Source organism: Condylostylus longicornis, unplaced genomic scaffold (genome assembly GCF_029603195.1).
Source record: "Condylostylus longicornis isolate FDR11 unplaced genomic scaffold, ASM2960319v2 ptg000013l, whole genome shotgun sequence".
NCBI classification, from domain to species: Eukaryota; Metazoa; Arthropoda; class Insecta; order Diptera; family Dolichopodidae; genus Condylostylus; species Condylostylus longicornis.
Window position 1 is genome coordinate 14,430,741 of NW_026577982.1, and position 20,735 is coordinate 14,451,475.

The window sequence follows — 20,735 nt, forward strand, 5'->3', positions numbered from 1 at the left end:
GAAATATGAGCTGTTAAACAACAGAAATTTATTAAAGTTGTATAAGAAGTAATAGACAGTTATAAATATAAAGAAAATTCTTTGAAAAATTTCGTGGAAAACAGCTATATGCTTACATGTATAGCGATCTAGCTTATGATATGTTCTTCGGTATATGACTACGAGTATCATGTATACGAGAATACGAGAATATATATATGTTGAACAAGGTTGGGCAGCACCGAACCGAAAAATTTTTAATTTATCAAATTTACTTTAGCTCATGATTATCAATTTTTTATTTCTACTTTTAAACTTTTTATTTTTGGAAAATAAAAAAAACTACTTTTAAAGAAAAATAGATATGAGAAATGGTGGCAGAATAAAAGAAAATATAAGAAAATTATAATGAAAATAATAAAATTTTGAATAATAAAGTGAAGCTATAGAATATTCATACAATAAATTAAATTGATTTTAGTTAAAAGAAAAATATACTTATGATGCAATAAATAACATGACAAATCGAAACTAATCAGACGAAGAAGTTTAATTCAAATTATAGGGTTAAGACAAAGTCTAAATAATTTACGTCTCTGCGTTTTCAATAGTAGTAAATGGTAATAGTTCAAACATAATATAAAAATTTCATATTAAATTAACATTATTTAGTTAAAAATTTATTATTCATCTGAATTGTCTACTCTAATTAACACTATAACTTCATGCAATATTTCCACTTAATTTACTGGATTTTAAATGAATGTTAAATTATTTGTCTAACATTTATAAGTCATTCAAATTTAAAATTATTAAAAAAGATAATTAAGGAAATATTAATTAACATTTAATATCAATTACAGAATAAATTGAGTAGATGTAGAGAAAATTCATCTTTATTTTCATTGCAAAATTTTCTAGAAATTTTATTTTTCATCTATGACAATCAAACAATTCCATATAATAATTAAAAATTCTAGTAAATAAGTTCTAATCTTAAATAGACTATTTTTTTTTTATAAAAATATGTGAGAGTAAATTTAACTATAACGCAATTAAAAAGCTAATTAATTGTTCGAACTAGCTGAATTGGTGATAATGATAATTATCATTCGATAATTTTATTCAAAAGCTCAAATTTACACTTGAAACAGCTTCATTCACTTATTTTTTAAGTTAAATCAAAGTTGAAAGATTTGTCAATACGAAGTTCAATTTACATAATTCGTCACGAAATAAAAATTTAAAACATTGTATTTAAAAAACAAAGGGAAAAAAAACCTGTGCTTTAATTAATGAAAATATTTTTAGAAAAAAATGAGAATAATTTTTTAATTTACGTCACAATATCCGGAAAAATTTATTCCATAAATTTTTTTACCTCGTTTTGGTTTAATTTTTTTTTTTTTTATGAATTGTTTTTGCGGTAAACCCATTAATTGAAAAATCACTTAATTTAAAAATTTTAAATTTTTATTTTTCGACCATGCCATATGCACTTTTAAACATAGTAAGAGAGAGCAATAAAATTTTCGGTTTTGATTTAAAAGCTTTTTAATTATTATATTTTAATTTTATACTTAAATATTTTTATTTTACATTTAGCACCTTTATGGCATAAGTGTGGGTACTAAAAGGAATTTGAAATACAAATCAATTTGAGAGTTAAAATGAAGGTGACTTTTTAAATCTATATAGTATTTGCGCGTAGCAGTTTTGAAAACTGAGAGACAGCAATTTCTTAACAGCAAGTTAATATGCAACCTTTATTGCATTCCGTAGGTACTCAGTTTTTGGTTTTTTTAAATTCATTTTAATAGATCACCTTGCCTTTTAACTGCTAGGCAGAAAGTTTACTATTCAACTGTTTAATATATGTAGTTAATAGATCACCCACTGCAAAAGGGTAAGACTTCAAATCATCCAGTAGCTTTTATACTATGAGATATACGTTATCAAAATAATTACCTATTGGAAATTAACAAATAACACAAGTACACAATATGAATGATCTAATTTAAATTAAGTTAGTTAGCAAATTTACGAAGGTAACAAATTCAAAAAAATCCCAAAATAAACCTTATATAATTGCATAACTGTCAAATATCCTATAGGTAACTGGATCAACTTTTTTAACTTTTAAAATTTTTACATAATTTCATTTTCCATATAAGTACTCGTATAATAAATCACACAATTTTTTTAATGTTTTTTTTCTGTGTACAAACCTATTTATACACAATAAGATTACCACATTTATAAAAATATTTTAAATTAAAATTGACTAACACTCATTTATGAACAATGACAAATATTAAAAGTTAAAATAAACAAAACAAAAGAAAAAAAATTAAATAAATAAAAATTTTGAACACAACGAACCACCTTTGCGATTTTATTTACAATTTTTTAATTTCAAAAAATTTCGCGCGATTATTTGCACTCAAATATTAAACGGTAACTTCTAACTATACAAAATACAGATGTGAATGTATGTACCTACATGCATTATATATGTAGATATTGTAGATATGTATTTAGATACATAAATTCATATTTCTCTTTTCCAAAAAATATAAAAAAAAAATACGAAAAAATCAATTCAAAATTAGAAAATAAAAGAAAATAAACTCGCGTAATCGATGTGTCACATCGCACACTTTTAACAACTATACTAAAATCATCTCATCCATAGTAGGGTATGTAAGCCCAAAAGCTATTAAAGTAAAAACAATGATAATCTTTACCATCATCATTACTATCATCATTATCATCATCACTATATACGGTAACAGTTCTGATTCTGGCTAAAATTATGATTTAACAATAATAGAAGCAGCAAAACTTACAATATCATTTCGCTTTGCTTTATACACCAAATAACAGAAAACGTGCACATATACATACATTCACTCATATTTCCACAATTGTCATTGTAACAATAATACGTCAATCGAAACGGCAACAATAGAAAAATAAATAAAAATAAAAATGCGGATGATCCCCAACAGAGCATCAAATACCCAAATAGGTTAGATTGTAACATTTAATTTTAGATTTAAATTTAAAATTTAAAAGAAAAAATAAAAAACAAGTAAAAAATTATAGAAAAAATAAAATGAAAAAAATTTCTAAAAAGTACAAAATAATAAAAAATAAAACGTGGAAATTTTTACAATTGGCCCAACCTAACATAGGATAAGTAAGTGTAAGTTGTCTTCTTGAGCTCACTCATGTACACGTATATGATTGGTCAAAAAATCTTACTGGATAAATTCAGCCTTGAGTAACAATACCCAAGTTGTCTAAACTTAATTTGAAAATTTATTATAGCAAAGTTATGTTGGACGATCAAATTCACTTTAACAAGTTTGATAATAAGTATAAGAAAATGTTATAAACTTCATACGTAAAGGTGGACCAATCCAGAAGAGCTATTGAAGATTCCATTACATCTAGAACATGGATGTCAAGACTTTTGAAACTATGGGCCAATTTCCAATATTCTGTATGACAAAAGGGCCACAAAATAAAACAATTAATTCAATTTTTAAGGTGTATAAACGTTTATTTATTTTTTATTAGAAGTACTGGGAGCTGAGTGACACTGCTTCTGTTGAACAAGTCTTAAAATATTGGGTTGCATTTTGTAGTAGCCAATCGTAGAATTGCAAGTAGATTATCATCTGTAAGTCGATTTCTTTGCTTTGACTTGTTTAGGTTCATAATGGAGAATGTTTGCTCGCAAATGTATGTTGATCCAAATAATGACAAAAAACGAGCGGCGGCGTAAATTTTTCTTTTGGTCAAATAATTTTTCATACTACAGCCACCAAATATTTTTTTTGGCCAACAAAATCAAAACAGTTTAAAGTTTAAACCATAATAATATTTTAACAATTCGTTTTAGAGGGCCGCACCAAAATAAGAAAATGGCCGCATGCGGCCCACGGGCCGCACTTTTGACATCCATGATCTAGAATAATTGTCTAGAATAATCTAGAATATTCAAATTTTCAAAGTTGTCAATTTAACAATTAGTAGAATTCGAGTAAATGATTTCACACCTTTTCATTTTTTTTTGTTGGTCTACGTCGAGCTATTAATTTATAATAAGAACCAATGGACCAGATTGAAATGTCGCCGCGCATGTATGTCCGCAACTATTCATATTTTTTAATGTTAATACCATAATCTTTCAATATTTTTTGTATTATTCCCTAAAATTGCTAATTCCATCAGGTTTAGAAAAAAAGCCGTACATTTTATTTCATTTACGTTTGCATTGCTTAAAACCTTATTTTGGTATTTAACTTCTTTTTTTTAATTTTTTTGGTGGAAATGTTTATACATTTCTACCGAATGCGTATTCCCAACCTTCCTAAAAAAATCCAATCAAAAAATTGTGATCGTAATTTTAATAGATGACATAAAACAATTACTTCAGAAACATTGCAATACAAACAACATTAACAACTCATGATTTATCCTCTAACATTACAAATGGAGAACGAATTAATATACGATATCTTATAAGCCAATCTAAACGTGTTCAGTTCAAAGGTATTTTAGAGCTTTTCTTTTATACTACATAAATTCATTTTAATTTGTGATTTGTGAATTGGTTAATTGTGTAGCAGTAGCGTTGCAATGTAGTGATGCTTTAGGTGTTTTATATTGTTATTCCCATATGTAGTTTTTCATTCATTTGTTTAGTTGTTAAAAAAAGTATTTTTATATTTTTTTAATATTTAAAGAAATTTGAACTTTATTTTTAATGTGTGACCTTAATCTTTTAAAAGGTAAACGACATGTTCTATTTTTTTATAATTTTAAACTAAAAATAATTTCTTATTTATTCTAGTAGTAGGAATCCCACACATGTCAATTTATTTTAGCAATACTTATCTTTTTTAAAATTGCCAAAATTAAAAAACAATTCTCCAAAAAATGTGAATAATAAAGCAAGTTTCACTGAAAATGGTTTGTTTAAAACTTATTCTTATTATCGGGAGAGAGCTCAATTTAAATCCTAAAAATGTCAGTAAAGGCAATCTGCAATTTAACTAACTTTTTTCTAATCAAATTTTGAGAAGGTTAGTACGATAAAATTTCCAATTTCGAAAATTTTGTAGAATTTGAACTAGAACAAAAATTTCAAAGTTCTTTCATCTTTTAGATGAAGGTTTTCAAAAACCGAAAAATTTCACGAAAGTAGAAGCTCTATCCTTAAGGTGATTTAAGACTATGTAAGTAAGTTATATATGAGTATGACTGAAAGTTAAGGTATGTATGTACTTACATATAAGCAAAATTGCAAAATCTTGTTAATCTAAACACTATTTATTGATTTGCAAACCATAATAGGTTTGAATTGTCAAAATACAGATGTTAAGTTTAACGTTTTTTTTTGTTTAATCAATTATTTATACAACAAAACATAAAAGTATGTACAACTATTTAATGTAATCTTAAAAATATTATGTAAAATTTTAACGCCTTTGCATTCACTCAATATTTATGGCTTCTATTATAATTTTAGTTGCTAATGAAAATATTTTCTATAGATGGAAATTAAATAAATTTTAAATCTATAATAAATTTTTAGTTTTATCGCCCTTAACAAATTTTAAATTACCGATATTTAACACCTTTTTGTTTCTTTAAATACTAATATTTTGTATAAGGGCATTATTGTCAATTATATAAGAAATGACAAATAGATTTTGACGTAGGTATATCAATGTTACTTGTATTTCATATAATATTTATGTATACTATATGCGTCTTTGTATATACACAAGAGTTTTAATAGAATAACAGAATTTGAGGTCATCTATGTTATAATAGAAAACAACGTTATAAATACGTTAATAGTGCTTGTAAAATGTTGTTCGTCTACAACTTACCAAACAATTTGTTTTTCATAAAATATTGTTTAATAATATTTTTTATTCAAGTTTTTATTAATTTTTAATTTCCAGTATATACCACTCAGTAAATCGTCATTCACAGTTCATTAAGCAAAATATATGAATGGGTCATTCCGCATACCATAGCTTGTCAGTAAAACTGCTACTTGTTCTTACAATTACAATGTCTTTGCTGCTATATTTTTTGTGACTGCAATCTTTAATTAGAATTGCAACATAGAACTGCTACACTATACAATGAAATTTTTGCAATATGCCAAAGCTACCATTTTTATATAGATACTAATGCATAATTAAAGCGCAGTCTGCATTTTCGAACATACCCATATTTAATTTATATATCTATAACTTGAATTTTTTAATTTAAATTTTCCTTATTACACACTTCTCTATTATAAAGTTATTTTCAAACGAATTAAACAATTTCATATGTACGCACACACACACACACACACATGAATACATATTTTTTCGGGTACATTTAAGAAGTTATTGCAAGTATTTTATGCATCAAATAATTGAACTTTCATCTAAACGTGCATATTATGTCCGTTTACTCTGCAATTTCTTAACTGTAAAAAGTATAAAAATATTATCAAGTGTCAAGGTTTTTCTCTCTTCTTTCTCAACATTTTCTCTTTACTTTATACACAGACAGGCTGCTTAAGTTAATCATTTGAATGAACTTTAAATATAAAATTTTTTTGAACAATTTTTTTAATATTTTTTTTAATATTCTCTTTAATTTTGCACATATTTATGCACATAATTCAAAAATCATTGAGCATTAAAATTTAACTATGATTTTACTTCATTAATTATGTAGTCCATTTGAAGTATATCGAGAAAACTAAACAACAAAATATTTTCTTTTTACTGTAATCAACTAAACAGAGCGTATTTCACACATTTTATTTCATCAATTTACAATTTTCCTCTACAATTTCTTCATTTCATACCAAAGAATAAATAATTTTAAAAGAAACGCATAGCTAAACATTTTATAATTTTTATAATTTTCAAAAATTATGTATATTTAGCATGTGTGTATGTATGTAATTAAATATTATAATTTAATAAGTTAAGACATAAAATGAAAAATCATTGAAATATAAAAAAAAAAAAATAAATGCTAAGGAATTTTTAAGGCCAACACTGTACTTTAAAAGTGGTTTCAAAATATTTTTATAAAATTCCAACATAACTATGAAGACGCACTGGAAAATTATATTCCAAGTACTGAGATCAAATTTCCGTTCATCACTTATTCTACTGTTTTTTACATTGTACATCATCCTGCCGCATATTCACGATTTCGTATCAAAAAATATCAATTGTAGTAATTACAAACAAACTTAATTCTATACTATTCAATTTTAATTTTGAAATAAGAGAAGAAAAATAATATAAAAAATGTTAAAATATTTCCACAGGTTTTAAATTTCTGAATTTTAAGGTCTTTTACTTTAATTTGTTTTAAATTCAACGTTTTGAAATTAACATGAAAAACAGAAAATTACACGCTTAAGTCGGAATGTTGATATTATTGAAAACACTTCAGTATATTTGTAGATAAAAGAAAATACAAAACGGATCTGAATAATTTACAAAACGAGGTCCAGTTTTAATATTCATTTCAAATTTTGTTAATGTTTTGCCGCACTCTAAAGTGATTTAATGTGAATTTGTCGGTGTTAACAAAATTGATTTCACCTTTAATAATTATAACTTTTGACAATTTATGACAAATGACAAAAATAGTTTGACATTGAACGTCACATTATCACCAATATTATAGGAGAATATTGTATCATTACTCTAATAAGTTATATATAAATAATTTAAGAGGCACAATAAAGGCACAGATGTAACGCAGTTTAAATAAGTACTCGTAAGCATCCTTTCTTCTTCTAATTTTTAAAGAAATGGTGGTAACAAGGAGTCGCCGCATAAATTCTAAGTAATTTTCATCTAAAATTGTGTGTAATAACTATGTTTTGAGTAAGTTGAAACAAAAATAACATCGTGTGATAACACTTTGTGAAAAAATTTTGGCCATTCGATAAAGAATTTTTAGTAGAATCTGAATCTATATATTCACCGAAAATCGAATGATTGTAGTTCATTGAGTCATATAATCGTTTAATCGTCACAAAACAATGACAGCAATAATTCAATATTCTAATTTCCAAAAGTGTAAACTTGAAAACTTAATTTATGTACTCATGTAGGCATGCTTGCATTAATATTTCAGTATAAAAAACTACTAAAACTAAAAAAATTCAATTTTTAATATTAGAAACCGTGGACAAGGTGTACAACTAAATTAAAAATTTATGATTTAATTCCCCTAATTATCATACAATGAAACTTTATACCAATATTGTAATGATTATATAATAAGCTATTGATTTAAAGTAGTCAATAATCGCTTATTATAATGCTACTAGACTGCATGACCGCAACATAATTTATAGATACTTCAACAAAATTAACTTATCGTCATCATCAATACTACGTGAATACAATTATCTTTATGATTACCATAACACTCGTCTATACAATACACTCAAAATTATAATTAATTTGCATCAGTTCAGTCAATTTATTTGAATTTTCCGTTTTCATCTTTTCAATAAAATTGAAAAAATACAGAATGTTATTCAGCACATCTATGGGATACAATAGTTTTTTTACTAAGAAATTTTCTTATTATCCAATTTCCAATGCCTGCGTTTTATTTAAAAGTATATAGATACTTTTAAGTAAACTCGCTAAACTACTCCAAAATAGTATGTAAATGAAAAAATTGTTGTAAATTGAGTAAAACCTAAACTATAAATTTAAATAAGGCTATGTTATGTCAACAAATTGCATCTGAAAGATAAATTTATTCTAATTGTAACTAATTAATTTCTAAGAATATTATTGCCGAAAACTTCAAAGTCAATTTTGACAGCTAAAAAATTATGACAAAATTTGTAACTAAAGAGAAAACTTTACTAAGTGTTTACTTAACAGATTTAAACCACCAATTTATTCTTGAAATTTCAATTTCTTATAGCAAAAATTTAAAATAACATTATAAAATTGAGAACTATTCCTAATCATCATTTAAATTTGAATATCTAAATTCGCGGCTAAATATATGGAATAAAAAAAATGTGTGGGTTAAATTAAGATGTTTATAATGAGTCCACTTATCAATTTTCATACCAATTACTATAAAAAAGCATAGCAAAGCTTGTATATCTCTACAAAACCACATACATACTATATATGAATGTATGTATATATAAATTTTAAAGGTTGTTAATTACCTCGATTATTCTCGCAGCAGCGGATGTTTGTGTATATAAAATATTAAATTACACCTGAATTGAATGATTAATATCAACTATATATACAATAAACAAACAATTTATTAATAATACTTGAAATGGGAATATAAATTTATAATTGGTGAGTACATATAGAGATTTTGGGCATAATAACATTGTGTAAATAAATAAATTTACACACACTCATATAGAAAAAATTAATATATTTCAAGTATTGACGTAATAATTATAGTAAACGATAGCACTTAAAAATTTCAACAACAATAAATGATCAATCGATAAAACACAATACAAATGATGAGAAAAATTTTAATAAATTTGAAAAAAAAAAAGCAAAATTAAAATATTAAATTCAAATAATGAATGAATTGAGAGAGTTTATGATCAAGAAGAAGATAAACAGTTTAATAAAGTAGTAGATAAAGATATAGGAGGGTACTCAACTGCAATCAACAATAAACATAACGTAATCTCTAATTAGCTTTTTAAAAAAAGCCAATTTTTTTTTTAATTTTTTGAATTTTCAAGCTTAAGAAGAAGTTTTTGTTATGTCAGAGTGTAAATCATAATTATCATCATCATAAATTTATTTTTTATTATTCATTTGAATAAATAATAAAGAATTTTAAAATGGTTAAAGTGAAAAGAGCAAAAATTATGGAATTTATGAATTGGGTAATTCTGCAATTTTTTTTTCAAACATTTTCTTTTCTTTTTGGTTGCTCTCCATCTATACCAATTATAATTCTATTATAAAGCAAAAATTGGCCTCAATTTCGATTACATGATTTAGCGAAAAATTTATAAAATAATTTATAATGGATAAGATTATGGACAAACAACAAAGATTTCACAATTGATTGAGGTTTCGAAATAAAGAAAACTTTTCAATTATTACATTTAGAAAATTCTAGTAAGTATATAAAAATGGTACAAATTTCTAATATTTCAAACAAACACTTAAGTAAATTGACATTTATTATTTGATTATTAATTGATATTAGAACAAAAAATTATTGAAAATTTTCGATTTCTAACTTGTTGTCAAATGAGTTTTTATGATGCGCTCACATTTTGACATTTACATTCGGTATACTTTTGACAATTAATTTTCAAAATAAAATACCGCCTAAATTTACCTTGCAGTTCTATCATATATAAATTGGAGCAAATCATACATATAACTTTGTATATTCTAGTGATAAAAATGAAAAGACGGGCATTGAACATTTTATAGTCATAGATTGATTGGAACGAAATGATGGCAACTTAACCAAAATGATGTTACGTGTAATGTATAAGGTGACAGGAACCATCAACTTTTGCAACTTCCAAAAATAAATCAGACGTGCAATTGCAAACCTTTCATGGAACTGACTGATACAATTTTACATTGATAAATCAGCAATATTTGACAAACCCTTGTAGATCGAGAATGTAATACCATTTTTTTAGTGTTCGAATTTCTGATTAATTCTGTCGTTTCCACAATCTAACTGTTAGCTTTGTCAAAAAATTGTGTTATTTTTTCTTTATACTTAATAGATTTATTTAAAATATATTAAATTATTTAATATATCAATAAGAAAGTGTTTTTTTCCTTTTTTGTAAATTTACCAGCTGGCAATTTTATTATAAATTTCGATGTTAAAGTTTTCAACCTTCAGAAATTTTAAAATGGCTTAAAAATTGCCTATTAAAATGTAAAATAACTAAAATATTAGTTTTTGGTAAATTTTTATTTATCATTTTTTATTGTGTGTACGAGAAACATATAGACATACAAAGTGTATATCAATATTATGCGTAAATTTCATTAAAAAATCATATTTTTATTTTTTGAAAATTTATTCAATTAAATGATCTAAAAGTTGTTGCTATTCAATAAAAAATAAAAGACTTAAGAAAAAAAAATATTTTGGAAAAATTAAAAGCTTTAAAAAATTGCCAGTAGACATAAATTATTTTTTACATTTGTATTGTAACCTTTTTATAGAGAAAATGAATCACATATGCCTATACGCTTAAATAATATAATTAAAAATTGTTAAATTAAGCCCACGGTGAATAATATTGGATAATCTGTAGTGAATCACAAGATGAGATTTAAAATTTATTGCAGCACTAGTGTTTCAAAAAAATTTCTATTGAGTCCTCATTGAATAATATTATACAATTTACAAATATTACAAAAATTTTAGATAGTAAGTAATAAAGGAATGCTATTAAAACCACAGTTCTGAAATGCATATTTTAACCCAATTTCAATAAAAGTCTAATGTAAGACATATAAGTAAGTATATAACACAACCACAAGTATGCAATGTATATATATGCAGTGATACACATGCATACAGTAAGTTAACCAAACACTAAGTAATTATTTTTACTTATTACAGAAATTATTGTCACGCAAGTAATTAATATAGGATCGTTCTGCAGAAACAATTGAAAAATGTTATGCTTGCAAATAGAGAACCACAAGAAGAAACCTTACATATATTTACTTAATATTTTTATCAATTAAATGAAAATTATGAAAGGTTTAAAAGGAAAAAGAAATGCTGTAACACAATATCGGTATGTATGCAAAATTACCACAAAATATGTAGGGAATTTGAATTAAATACCTATAAAAAGTAAAGCAACACTCCTTCTTGTAATTTAGTTTTAAAAATTTTATATTATAACGGTAAACAGATGCAAATCAATCACCTCAAAATTGATTAACGGTGTAGGTTTAAAAATGCAGAACTGAATTAAATGAAATTCTGTTGTCTTTTCTCATCCCATCGTAAGTACGCAAGCAATATTTTCTTCTCAAATTCTCTTGCAACATATTTAAATACTAAAGTTGTATTGACTGTATTTATTTTCTGTTTTATATCAATAATTATACTCGTATTAAAGTCATTCAACTTCGTTATTCAAAAAATTAACGCCTCTTCTTTAATTTTCTTGAAATTTTTTTATCGGAGTTCGCTGTCTTTAAATCACTCTTTATTGCTTATTGAGTTGTTGTTTTTCATTTCATTATCATTCTAATTCTATAGTCACTTTTACCCATTGAATTTGGCACAATCTTGTAAATGTTGTTTACAAAAATGTTTTAACAATACTTTTGTAATATTTTCTTGGAATTTTGTTAATTTTTGAAAATATCTTCGTCATTTTTATAAAATATTATCATTTTTCTTACAACACACGATTTGTGTGGTCGCATTAATAAGCAAATAATGCGAATGCATAAATGTACAATTTTATTACACAAAATAATTAAATAAACTGTAACGACCAAAAATTAAAATGTAATAAAATTTTAAAAACTTACACATTAGGCAATTTTTAATATGAAAAACAAAAATTTCCCGCTGTTTTTACACCATTACTTATAGAACTAAAATTTTCATTTGAACTTTTACCTAAGGCATTGCATAAGAAAATATAAACACTTTTTTTGTTAAGTACATTTTAATAGCCTTTTAATTTGCAAAACTTATGTAGTTTATTTTATATTTAACTCACGTAACAGTAAAAAAAGGGAAATGCAATTTTTCAATTTAAATTAATTGAGTTTTAAACATTCTAAAGCATCATAAATTAAATTTATTACACAAATGGAATACTAAAAATAAACAATTTGTTAAAAATATTTTTAAGCATTAATTGTCGTTGTCAAAAACAGAAAAGTTGTAGCGAAATAAGAAATGCCAATATAAATAAAATGAAAAGAGTTGGTCGGTTATCTAACATTATTAGTAAGTATACATCAGAATTTTTTCCTTTAAATTTACCTCAATTTTCTCAAACCAATTTGAAACAGTGATCAAAACTCCACATTTTTTATACTTTTTAAAAATATTAAAAATATCTACAAATATTTAAAAATATTTTCGCAGCTCAAAATAACCTTAAAATTCGTTCTACATTTTTGTTATTTTTGTCATAATTTTTAATTTGCACAATTATTTATTCGGTTGAGAAAATCCTTAAAACATAGAAATTATAAGAAAAATTTTTTGAATTCTCCTTATTAAGATTTCAAGGTTAATTTATTTTCGTTTCGAAACATTGCGACCTTAATCCTTCAATGTGAAAATAAAAATTTTTTGTTCTACATCTTTGCATAATATTTTTCTAAAGCATTTAAGTAAGTATAAAATTTTTTGTATCCGTCGGTAAGTAGGATCAAATCTCAAAAGTTATTATTTCGAATTTTTTATATTGAAGATTAAAAATTCTCTCTTTTTGTTTGTGGACAGAATTCTATTATATTTAAACACATATTTGTAAAATTCTGCAATTTTGAGAAACTTGTCTTAGAGGGAGTTGCAATACAGAGAGCGAAGTTCAATATGGTCAATGATATAGAAATTTTATTTTTGATTTCGTTATAAAACAAGTGAAGTGGTAATGAAATTTGTAGCCTTTATTTCTATAAAATATTAAAATAAAAAATTATTTTTTTTTTATGTTGATACTTTCTTCTTGTAATATAAATCCGAAAAAACGCAACTAAATCGATGTACTTAAAATATTTTAGTTCACCATACATAAGTGTATGTCTACCTCTCGTGTATAAAATACTATGTAAATGAGGAGATTGAGGATTAAAAATTATTTTTGAAATTTTATGAATAAAACAATTCAAGTGTTTTATCCTTTATGATAAAAAATGCTTATTAAAATTAAAAATAAAATAAAAGTGAAGAAAATCATTTCAGTTCAAATTGTGATGATAATTTATGTGTTAGTACAGTGTCTGACAACAATTTCTCTTTCTATCATTGTACCCATTGTAACTATTTGCTGAGAAATGTACTGCGAAATTTATTTTGTATATAATATTTACTTTTTGTTAAATCACTTCTTTTAGATTTCTTCTTTTTAGATTTGGATCACTCCGTGTTAAGAAAGGATTCTATCCTCTCTAATGAAACCATAGTCATATTCATTTTGGTAAGGCTGTTTGTTAATAACCAATCTGCTATTAAGTGAAAAAAGCCTGATATAAACGAAAACGATTTACTTTATTTTTGTTCTTCAATTTATCGGCAAAAAACTTGCTCTCAGCTATTGCAAATTATATTCACCACTTAAGTTTACTTTGGCTCTTTCTTTTCTAAATCCCAATAATATTCCAGCACATTATGAAGTTGAAAGAAGTTTACAAGCAGCATCTTCTAAATATTGAAATCAATTGAATAACTCCGATATAAATGACTTTAAATAGATTGTTTTTGATGAAATTTAGGATCAAATAAACTCTGCTGTGGTGAAAAATACAAAATATACTATTGATATACATATTAAAAGAATAAACGAATCGGAAAATTCAAAGATTTTCAAAAAACGCATTGCAGGATTGTTCTTTAACTATTTAATTATAAGACTATATAGAAGCATTCTATATAACGAAATTTTAAGATTTATTTGCTTGTTGTACTTGTAAAATTAAAAGAAACAACATATACTTAGTAGTTTAATATATTTACATAAGTTAATAATATTTTTTAATTATTTCTATATGATTATCAATTTTATTTAGAAGAAAAATTTAAAATATTTTGCACATTCCAAGAAATCCGTCAAAATCGCGTTATATTTCTGTATTATACAATGAAACCTACATATAAAAATTTTATTTTTAATAAATACCAAAAATTAATCAAAAAGAAATTGAAAGCTCAACTGGAATTCACACATTCACCTGTTATCACGAAATCCATCAAGTAATTTACATATGAAAAACCGATATAATAATAAAAATTCATAGTTTCATAAGCGTTCATATGAGATAATTAAATGAATCGATTGCTCGCTCAAAATAAAATTTCAAAAATTATTTGAAATTAAATCAAAAAAAAATCATAGTTGGTCTCTCTAACGTCGTACCTACATTTTTATTGATTACTTATTGATTATATTAAAGCCATGATATTTATTTATAATTAAGCGATTACTTTTAAGTTATATGGCAATAAAATATGCAATAAGTTTAAAAAAGACTTTCAAATATTTTCATATCATATTACAAAAATTTATTTTAATATTTTTAAAATTTCATTTTTTATGAATTAATAATTTCATTGTATATTACGATTATTTAAAATTTATTTGAAAATTCAGGCGTCTTTTAAATATAAATTCAAATGTAAAGAAGAAGTGAAATAAGTGTAAACTATTAAATAATCACTTTAGATTTAAATGAGCGCAAATATATTTAAAGGCACTCACACATTTACACACGAATATTACACAACAAATTTGTATTCAGGCAAAATTATAAACTTATCTAATCATTTAGGTTTAACATACCTAAACAAAAAGTAAATTATTTCCCTCATTGATCCTGATTACACACCATGTCGTGTAGCGTATTGAAATTAGAGTAACCCTACTGTGTTCCCCCCCTATGGAACATTTTTCATCATTCATTTTTTTTTTTTAAATTTTCTAATAAAGATAACATTTAAAAGCTCATATGCTATATTATTTGACCCCACATCAAGGTAATGTCTAAATTTATTAAAATGTCTTTTATTTTAATCTTTTCACAAATTTTCACACTATTATTAAAGAAGCCGTCTCATATTAGTACAAGCACTTACCGCTATGTGCCGACGCCATTATCATTGTAATCATTCTGTTTTTTATGGCATGTCTTTTTATAAAAATTGAAAATTTCTCACTTTTAGGCGATTTATTAAAGATTCAAAAACAAGCATGGCATAAAATTTATTTTCATGCAATCTATTTTTTTTATTATTATTGTATATAAAAGCTTTTATTTTAATACAGGTAAAAATTTCAGGTAAAAAAAGCAAGAATGAATAAATTTTTTTTTAAATAATTCTCATAAATTTTTTTTTCATATTATGTGCAATCATTATGTACTTATGTATGTTATGTGTGCCCTTATTTAAACAATGGGCGAAAATATTTTGTTCTCTCATTTGAAATAATTACGTTGTTAATTTGAGATAGAAATTGAAATTAAAAAATTCGTATTGTTATATAAATGACAAAGGTTATAGAGCATAGCATTTAAATGTCATATATTAATACACGTATGTAGGCTTCTTTTAGAAAACGGGACATACTCAGCTTATTTTAAATTACTCGTTTCAAAAAAGATGTGCTAAGAATTTTAATTCGAAATTAAATATACAAAACAATTGAGTGACACGCGCTATATAAGGATTGACAAACATACTTATTATTTTCACAAAATTTATTTATAATTTTGTACTTAAAAATCTCTGCCATACTTATTTTCGATTATAGCAATAAAATATTTTCAAACTTAGAAAAAGGAGCCGAACTTCGTAAAATTGCGACAATAGCTGGTTGAAAGCAAGGTCTCAAACCACATATATAAATCACTTCTTTATTTTAAAGATAAAATTAGGTAGTTGAATTGAAAAATACTCAATGTATGTTAGTATGTCAGTACTGATAAAAGTATAGATGAAATATTTATAATTGAAATTTTGTACAAAATCACATGAAAATTTTTTGTGAAACAATTAATTTTCAAGGTAATTAAGAAGCACGAGGCACAACTATAAAACCGGATTAGAATAAAAGTTTGATTTAAATATTAATTTTTATTTTAACATTGAAAATTTTTCCAAAGAATTAACACAAGCACGCCACTTCTTAAATTGAATAAAATAAAAATAAAAATCTTTTAAATCTATATTCTTAACTTTATTTTAAATCAAAAAATTTTCAAAATTTTTTAAATGATCCATCATCACTTAAAAACTTAATATATTTCAAGCAGAGAAGATGGAAATATCCGTATTTCCCTGGCAAATTTTATTTTCATTATTACTATTATTATTACGTAACCTTAAAAGTTAAAGAAGAACTGATCCATTATCATAATTTCAATTATGATTAAAAACTTCTGATACCATACCACACCAAAATAATACCTAAACCATCCATCATCTCAATAACATCATGATAAAATGTTCAAAAATTCTTTCCTCATTTTTTTAATTATTTTCATTTTGCTTTTTTTTTAATTTTTCATAAATAACGTATGTATGTATAAGCAAATTTTAAATTGTTTTGCAAGATAAATCGGCAGAGTTGAATGATTTCCAACATTATTTTTATACAACTACAAACATACATACACAAGCATGTATATATGTCAAAAACATTTTCTTAATGACATTTCAGGTACATAGGTACACTGCGTATTATATACGAAATCTTAAGAAATTCTTTATATTTTCATGTCCATTGTTCATGATGCCTTTATGTATGCCCACGTATGTAGTATTAAATAATAACCTTTAAAACAATAACAATAAAAGTTAAAAAAAAATTAGAAACAAACATAATGTTTCGGTTAGATGGTTTTCATTTTTTACTGTTTGGTAAGCTCTACACTGCACCTGGCTACAGCATATATTGATTAAAATAAAAATTCATATCAAATTCATTGTTACCAGACAAATTAGGAAATTATGAAAAAAAGCAAAAAAAATATGAAAATTCACGTAAGTACCAAATTTCGTGATATTTCAATTTTTAATTTAAGTTTTCATTAAGTTTTTCAAATCACCTAAAAAATTTGGTAAAAAATCTAAGCGGAAAAGTTTTTTTTTCTCCTTCTCTCTCTTTTTTTTTTACGTTTGTAATAATTTGCGAGTAAATAATAATCATTTGGAGTTTCCTTTTCGTAAGGCAATAAATTTTTGTCAAAAAAAATTTTTCAACGCTTTGTAAATATTTTTTTCTTAAGAATTAATTGTAAATTTCAAATTTTTTTTTTTTTCAAATTGTCCGAGTGCATTAGTTACGGTCTATTTGTTTGTCTATAATATTTATTCACTTAGACAATTAATTCTATTTCCATTACTATAGATCTCTTTGCATTAATTTTCTCAACTATTTCATTGTATAACAGATGCAATGGTGAACTGCGACTCGTATGTGATTTAACTAGATTCATTTTTAATAATTTAGAACTAGAAACTTGTGACCTGAAAGAGCTCGACCAAATTGTAGAATTTAGAAAATCATAAATCTCTATTCTTTATTCCTTATTCTCCATTTTCCATTCACCATTTTCCATTTCCTATCCTCTACCTTCAATTCTTGATTCTTAATTTTTTTATTCTATTTCCTAATCTCCACAGAATTTGTGAGAAATGGAAATAAAAAAAATGCTAGCTACGTTGAAGCAGGTTAAACTTACTAAGTTTAAAGTGAAGTTAATACCTAAAAAAAGCAGTTTAACTAAGAAATTTTAATAATAGCACAAGCCACATATGTCAGCTTATTACTAATTCTTATAAATTTTGTACGAGCTGCTACAGTAAAAAAAATAACTATCTATAGCATCTTTATTTTAATACTAACTTCTTTCCAAAAAGCAAAAAAATCAATTATATTTTTTCTTCATAATATTGAGCATAAACAAAAGGTCTTCAACCCTGATCGAATTAATTTTTTAAACAAAAAAAAATTTGATAAATTAATCATAATTTAAATTAAAAATAAATTACCTACCTATTTGTAGGTACATAAATTACAATTACGTATGTACATAGATAAAAAAAGTTCGGTCTTAATGATGGTTATACAATCAGTTAGACAGTAAGCTGAGTACATTAAGCTTGCTACTAAAATTATATTAGAAATAATATTATTTAATCATGATACATGAGATTTTTAACATTTCAATCAAGTAAATGATTGTTACGATCACGATAACGTCATTCAATGTTGTGTACAGAGATAGTGCAGCCGCCATTGTTTACGATATCTTTATTATGTATTTACTTTAACGCGATTAAATTTTTCTCTTTTCTTTTTATTTTTCTTTCTTGAAATTCTTTGTTACACAAGTTAAAATTTGTATAATGGCGAAAAATGCTCTGTTTTTTCTGCTTCTTTTTCATTATCATTTAAATCGCATTTTATTATGAAATTTATACGAAAAAGCCAATAAAATCATTAAGCGATTTTATTGTAATTAAAGTAAAAATATTATTAATTGATTTTTTTTTTAAATTTTACTTTCATTTCAATTAAATTTTTTTAATTAGGAGCACATGGCAAATATAATAAAATCGATTTATTCGAAAAGCAAAAAAATTATGTAAAAAAAAATTTATAAGAAAAATATGAACAGAGGATGAAAAAGTCAGTTGAATTACTTTTATACATAATATATGGGGCTATTAAAATGATATTTGAACCGTGCAATCAACAAAGTGATCTGTAAAGATAAGATTGAAATTTTTATACCATTATTTATTATTATTAAATATAAAAAAATATATTTAATATATTATGCTTTTTTAGTTTGAAAGGTTAAGAATTACTTTACAAAAAATCAATTGAGTCAAAGCAACCAAATAGCACTTGATTGCAGGAAATGCATGCATGAGAGATGCGTCTAAAGTCAATTTAAAAAGGAGGGATAAAAATTGTACCATTTGTGTTCTGACTTCTTACAGCTGCTGTCTTTCAGTGTACTGCCTCTTCTGTCGCTAAGCTAGGCTTGACTGCGTGGAATGACCTTTATTGGCGGGACATGAAAGAGTGAAGACAACTGTTTCATTCAATATTATTTAAATTTAAATAATATCAGGTTTTTGAATATGAGTTTTTATAATTTAATGAATATTAAAGAATTTAAATTACTGTTAAAATTTTCTCCCACTGCAACACCGAAATTTTAAAAATTTATTAATGCGAGTAGTAGATTGCTCTTATAAAAGAATTGGTCTATGATCACTTAAATGCCAATTCGCGTTACTTGCGAAATTGAAAATTTTAATTGAGTTTTTGATTTAAGCACTTTAAATTTAAATTTTAATGCTAATTTTCCAACTATGATAAAATTTTGTGTGGTTTTGATGTTCAATTTTTTTATTCTAATATACACACTTGTAATTTAATAACACTAAATAATCATAATTATACTTTTTATCGTTTCATACCTTATAAGATTTATCAATTAAACTCAATAACAAAACTATAATTGAAACTACACACAAGCTACAAATTAAATAAATATTTGCCTAAAAAATCTGTTACGAATAATTTTTCAATTATTTTCCGCAAAAATTTATTTACCCTGACCTAAATAAGTGTAAAACCTAAATATTGTTTTACTTATACACACACGCAAATAAACATCTATACAGTTATATTTGAAACTGTTGAAGCATAAAAATGAATAATGAATTTTACACTATGCGACTAACCTTTGATGCTAAATTTTAAATTTTAAATATTCCCAAGTTTTTTTCTTTCCATTTGTATATTCACTCACCTGTTCAAGTCTACCATCCTATTATACTCATTTTTTATTCATTTCATTTGACATTATTCAAATAAATCAATTCATTTTAAAAATGAAATTTAGAAAAAAAAATTATTTAATGGCTGTCACTATATAATGTTTATGTAGATGATTATGGGATGACAAGAGCGCGGTTAACCAAAA

The 20,735-nt window shown here is 24.5% G+C and overlaps 1 protein-coding gene across 4 annotated transcripts in view; it reads right to left on the reverse strand.

Annotated features, from left to right (window-relative positions):
* The window catches only part of LOC129605397 (probable serine/threonine-protein kinase DDB_G0282963), a 51,132-nt gene that overhangs the window by 13,826 nt on the left and 16,571 nt on the right, over positions 1–20,735 (reverse strand). For 2 of the 4 annotated variants that reach the window (XM_055515140.1, XM_055515138.1), the window contains exon 2: positions 19,438–19,499. The exons of 1 other annotated variant lie outside the window; for it this stretch is intronic. The gene's annotated coding sequence lies outside the window, so the exon portion shown is untranslated. Of the gene's footprint in view, positions 1–2,482; positions 2,616–19,437; positions 19,500–20,735 lie in introns of those variants that run through there. One more of the 4 variants, XM_055515142.1, reaches the window with a different exon arrangement.